Consider the following 6,706-nt stretch of genomic DNA (forward strand, 5'->3'; position numbering starts at 1 on the left):
CATGACTGCTCACTCCCTTAGGACATTTGCAAATTTTAAAGTTTTATGAGTTGGAAGGATAGTTACATGGAAAATGGCTAAAGGGAAGAGCTGGATTTTCTCTGGACTTCAAGGTTGAGGACACAAAGAATAGGCTCTCAAGCAAAAGCCTGGGAGAGCCTGCCCTAGGAAGAGGGACCCTAGCCAAGCTATATCCATGACTGAATTGAGATAACCACCTCCTCATTCTATCTGCATAGCAGAAAAAGAAGACACATGCTCTAATGGAAGATAAAATTATATCCAGCCACCATAGTACATTATTTAATACACAAAACAGTGCATTTAGTCAAAAATTCCTAGACTTGAGAAAAGTAGAGCTCCATATGCTTTATAACCAATAGAATAAAACAGAGACTAGAAATCGACCTGCTGATCCAGATTTTTGAGTTAGCAAGGAAATAACTGTAATCAATGTGTTAAATAAAATATAGGAAAAGTGAACAAAATAAATGAAAGGATGAAGAATTTCACCAGAGTACTAGGATCTATTTTGTTTTTTAACTTATGGTTACAAAAGGGAAAAGATTAGAGAGAAGGATAAATTAGAAGGTTGGGATTAACATATATACACTACATAATCAACAAAGACCTACTGTATAGCACAGGGCACTCTACTCAATACTTTGTAATAACCTACATTGGAAAAGAATCTGAAAAAGAATAGATATATGTATATGTGTATATATATATATATATATATATATATATATATATATATATAAAAGAATATATTTTTCTCTCCACCTGAAACTAACACAACATTGTAAATCAACTATTCCAATATAAAATAAAAATTTAAAAAGAATCAAATGGTTATTCTAAAACTAAAACAAGTTAATATCTTACATTAAGAACTCAGTCAATGGAATTGACTGAAAATTAGACACACCAGAACACAAGATTAGTAAACCTGAAGACAGATTAATAGAAAACATTTGAAAGGAAGCATAAAGAGAAAAAAGAATAGGAGGAACAAAGAGAAAGAGACTTCTGGTAAGCACTTTCAATGTTTAACATATGTATCACTAAGTTCTAGAAAGAAAGAAGAGAGATGACATAAAAGCCATATGTTAAGTAAGGTATACTGGCCAAAAATTTCCCAAAACTGTTCAAGAACATCAACCCACAGTTACAAGAAGCTCAGCAAACCCCAAGCAGGATAAACACAAAGCAACACCCATAGTAAAGTTCCTGAAAACCAAAAATATTTTGTCACTGTATGCTTTTCTCTTTTTAAATTGAAGTATAATTTTAATGTTGGATTAGTTTCAGCAAAGTGATTCAGTTATACACATATATATATTATTTTTATATTATTTTCTATTATGGTGTATCACAGAATATTGAATATAGTTCAGATTCTTTTCCCTTATAGGATATTTTAAAATATTGAATATAGTTCCCTGTACTATATAAGTCTTGTTGGTTATCTACTTTATACAAAAAAATCTTAAAAACAGCTAGAGATGAAAGTTATATTGTTTTCAAAGGAGCAACAATGAGATTTTCAACTTAGTTCTCAACAGAAATGATAGAAGCCAAAAGAATATATAATAACATTTTTAAGCACTGAAAGAAAAGCCAACTCAGATTTCTATATCTGATTTAAAAAAATCCTCTCAAAATTGAAAATAACAGTAGAGAATTTCAGACTAATAAAAACTGAAGAAGTTTATCAGCAGTAGGCCTTTACTAAAAGAAATACCAAAGAGAGATTTTCAGGAAAAAGAAGATGATCACAGTTGGAAACATGGAAAAAACAAACAATGAAGAAGACAGATGATACATATGTGGGTAACTGTAAATAAACATCGACCATACAAAAATAATCGGGAATTATTGTGAAATTTAAAATGTAGAGATAATTAAAATGTATAACAAGAGTAATTCGAAAGACTGGTGGTGGTGGTTTAGTCTCTCAGTCGTGTCTGACTCTTTTTAACCCCATGGACTGTAGCCTGCCAGGCTCCTCTGTCCACGGGGTGGGTTCTCCAGGCAAGAATACTGGAATGAGTTGCCATTTCCTTCCCCAGGGGATCTTCCCGACCCAGAGATGGAGCAGAGTTTAATATTTTAAGTTTCTAGCAGTATTAGAGAAAAGATAAAAAATAATTTTAGTAAGTCATGTCAAGTTGTGATCTCTAGGTTAACCATTAAACTACTATTGCTAATAATAATAACAGGCTTAGCAGGTGGCTTAGCAGGTTAAGCAGGTGGTTTAACAGGCAGTGATAAAGAAAGTAAAAGTGTTAGTCACTCAGTCATGTCTGACTCTTTGTGACCCCATGGACTGTAATCCACCAGGCTCCCTTGTCCGTGGAATTCTCCAGGCAAGAGTACTGGAGTGAGTTGCCATTTCCTTCTCCAGGGGATGTTCACGACCCTGGGATCAAAACCAGGTCTCCCCCATTGCAGGCAGATCCTTTACTGACTGAGCCAGGGAAGACAGGTGATAAAGAACCCTCCTGCCAATGCAGGAGACTCAAGGTTCAGTTCCTGGATCAGGATGATCCCCTGGAGGAGGGCACAGTAACCCACTCAGGCATTCTTATCTGGAGAATCCCATGGACAGAGAAGCCTGGCAGGCTACCATCCATAGGATCACAAACAGTCAGACACAACTGGAGAGACTTAGCATGCACTGATAATAAATGTAGTAAGGCAGAAACAAACATAACAGTGTAAAGCAATTATGCTTCAACTAAAAATAAATTTTAAAAAATAAATGTAAAATTAACAAATAAATAGGAGGAAAGTAGAATAATGAAAATAATTCTATAAAAGGCAAGAAAGAGAAAAAATGTAAAACAGACCAAATTAAAAGCAAATAAGATAAGAGATATAAAACTAAATATATTAGTAAGCTCAGTGAAGATAAATGGGGCTTCTCAGGTGGCACAGAGATAAAGAATCCATCTGCCAATACAGAGACACAGGAGATGTGGGTTCAATCCCTGGGTTGGGAAGATCCCCTGGAGGAGGGCATGGCAACCCACTCCAGTATTCTTGCCTGAAAAGTTCCATGGACAGAGAAGCCTGGTGGGTTGCAGTCCATGGAGTCACAAAGAGTCAAACACGCCTGAGCACACACACACCTAAAAATAAATGGACTAAGTATTCCAAATGAAAGAATAAGATTGTCAGACTGGTTTAAAAATAGCTCCTAATATAATCCTGCTGCTGCTACTGCTAAGTCACTTCAATTGTGTGACCCCATAGACGGCAGCCCACCAAGCTCCCCTGTCCCTGGGATTCTCCAGGCAAGAACACTGGAGTGGGTTGCCGTTTCCTTCTCCAAAGCATGAAAGTGAAAAGTGAAAGTGAAGTCTCTCAGTCGTGTCCGACTCCTAGGGACCCCATGGACTGCAGCCCACCAGGCTCCTCCGTCCATGGGATTTTCCAGGCAAGACTACTGGAGTGGGGTGCCATTGCCTTCTCCAATATGATCCTAACAGGAGACAAAATTTAAATACAAGGATATACCAAAAGAAAGCTGATGTAGCTACCATAGCAGTAAGTATGGTAAAAATTTAAAAATATATATATAAACAAAGTTCATGAAAATGAATATGACTTCTTCCTATGTTAAAAGCCTAGCATTTCTAGGTTGATAATACTTTTGCATACTAGGTGCTATTTTAAATATTATAAATCAGTTGTAGATAATCAGTATATTAAGAAATTTAAGATATTATCGGACATGAAACAAAAAAGAAAAAACAAAGAGAAAAAGCAGATAAATAGGCAAATGGACATGATAGATGATAGATAAAAAGATTGATAGGTAGATGATATATAGATAGCAAATAGATAAGAGACAAATCTTTTTGCATATTTGTTACACACTCTCCCAGGATTAATATCTTTGGCTTGAATTTCTACCATACTTCTTAGATTTATAGGCCCTTTCTCACAGTATTGATTCTTTAAACATGGTTCATAATCTCCAGGCAGGCTGCCCTTCACAGCCCCCAATCTCCACCCCCACACAAACAAACACAAAACTCTCTCAATATTTTCAGAAGAAAAGAGATAATATGGTTCCAAAAGCCCTGAAACCACTGAGGGGTAGGGAGTCAAGTCAAACTAGAATCAGGATGATGTATTCTAAGAATGAAAAAAAAAAAAAAAAGATGCTTTCTCTGCTGAAGATATATAAAAGTTATCCCAATACTACTAGTGGGAAAAAAAAAATGTCCTGTTTGGGGATAAAAAGTGAAGGAATTTGTCTGGTCTATATCACTATGGATGTCAATTAAGTCTCAGATTCAGGTTTGACTCTTTAAAATGCTAGCGAACGCAGACCAAGTGGATTTTAAGACATGAGTAGTTAATGGACGAAGCAGAGTGTTAATAAATTCCAAAGGGCTTGTTCCATCAAGAAAGACTCAGCTAATCTGCTGAAGCCTAACTCACAGGACCTCCTAAGACACATTCTGTTCGTGTTTGTGTTCCACACCAATTACAGATTTCTGAAGGGCCATCAGAGCAAAACTATGCCCTTAATATGTAAGCCGACACTGCTGTGACTAAGATCGCAATTGGACTGGGACAAATCTCTGCGATCTTGATATATGAAAATCCAGATAGATGGTTTCCATAGAAATGAATAAAAACATTTCCAAATTACTTATTCAAGATTAATCCACTGCAGCTCTGCAAAGCAAATACATTTGATGAGGCTCAGTAAAGCAGCCAATGAAAAATAAACTACAATTGCCCAATAAGGTAGTTCCCTTCACTGACAAAAAAAAAAAAACCCACGCACAGTTAAAATGTGCTTTTAGGCAAAGTGTTACCTTTTAATTTCAGGTGCACAAATCCATCAAATTAATAACTAGAAACACCTTAAAGATTACTGAATAGGGTTTTAAATGGATGGAAAGAGTAAAGACTGTAGCCACCGATCCTCCTATCCAAACTTGGATTCTATTCTTTCCAGCTGGGTTAATTTGGGCAAGTTACAGTCTTCTCTCTCAGCTTTAGTTTCATTATCTGCAAAATGGGAGTGATGATATTTTTCTCTTGAGTAGAATGAAAAAATTTTACACATTTCAGGTGAAGACAGCATAATGCAGAAGGGTTGTACTCAAGACCATTATTAGTAAGAGAAGGAGAAATTCAGGAGCCACATAATTCGCTTCAGTGTCCCAAGTCAACCATCCTCTAGCATTACTCCATTTTCTTTACGGTTGGTAAGATTTCCATTTATACAAGTAAACTGAGCTGGAAGCCTGGGGAATTATCCAGACTAAATGATTGGTCTTCAAGTGCCCCATTGACACAAGTCTACGCTCTTACCTCCTCCCAATATGCTTTGATTTCAGATATCTGGTATGAAATCCAATATTCTAAAAATTGAACTCATGGCATACGTAGCGGGATATTAGATACAATTTTTCCTATTGTCTCAGGTTAGAACTTTGGCTAAGTCCTCAAAACTGAAGACAGTGGGTATTCAGTACCAATATGTGTTAGTTTAGATTCTCTGAGAAGCAAACACCATGATAGGTATAGACGTGAAAAAACATGAATTGAGGAAGAGGCCTATTTGGGAGATGGGGGAGGCAGTAGCGGAGACAGGAAGAACTTTGAGAATACAGTTCAGTGGGATTTCCATGGTGGTCAGTGGCTAAGATTCCAAGCTTCCAATGCAAGAGGTAGGGGTTCGATCCCTGGTCAGGGAATGAAGATCCCACATGCCACGCAGCATGGCCAAAAAAAAAAAAAAAATGCATTTCAGGTCTGACCATAGTGATTTCAGGTCTGACCATAGTGATTTCAGGTCTGACCATAGTGAAGAAGGAAGGGAAGAAAGGTGAGTTGGACATGGAGAATCTTAGCCCCCAGTTAGCCTCTAAAGTTTGAAGGAGATCAGTCAGAAGTTCTAAAACCAACATCACTCATCAGAAAAGTCCCCTGCTTGAAGGGAGCAGGCCTGTATTAGTACGCCTGACCCACTCAGTCACTGGCTGGCAGCAGTCCATGAGGACAGTGGCTTTGACACAGTGACCAACTCAGAGCTCAGCCATTGGGGCTGTCAGTCAAGCGAGCTCCCTGCAGCAGGAAAGCTGAGCAGCGGGTGTGCATGTCTTCTTATGTGAGGGTCATATTCCCAGAGGACTCGCTAAAGAGGCAAAAAGGTCCAGTAACTTATAACCTTCCAACACTTCTGAAGCAAAGACTGTAAATTTATTAGAGATTTTCAAAGGGAATTTGTAGAATTCAAGAGTGCTGGGCCATTTTACTACTCTCCAGACACTCATGGAAATCAAAGCTATTTGACTGAGTAGAAGCTAAGATCTCTGCTAACTACCCAAAGGTACCTTCCTGCTGTAGAACAGAGCCTGCTCTGTCCTGCTTCCAAAGCACAATCCAGAGCACCCTTGGGAGAACCTAATATGTGTTCCCATTGAATTAGGGATCAGGGAGCAGATAGTGCCTTCCTTTATGCTGGCAGAGCCGGAGGTGGGATTCTGGTTGGAGAACCACTGGCATATACATTTTGGACATTCCCTCTTCACATCAGATTTATTATTTGAGATCCAGTTTCTGCAGCCTTTGTTGCTGTTTAGTCGCTAAGTCATGTCCAACTCTTTGTGACCCCATGGACTGCAGCCCACCAAGCTCCTCTGTCCATGGGATTTCCCAGGCAAGAATACTA

Source organism: Capricornis sumatraensis, chromosome 21 (assembly GCF_032405125.1).
Source record: "Capricornis sumatraensis isolate serow.1 chromosome 21, serow.2, whole genome shotgun sequence".
Taxonomy (NCBI): Eukaryota; Metazoa; Chordata; class Mammalia; order Artiodactyla; family Bovidae; genus Capricornis; species Capricornis sumatraensis.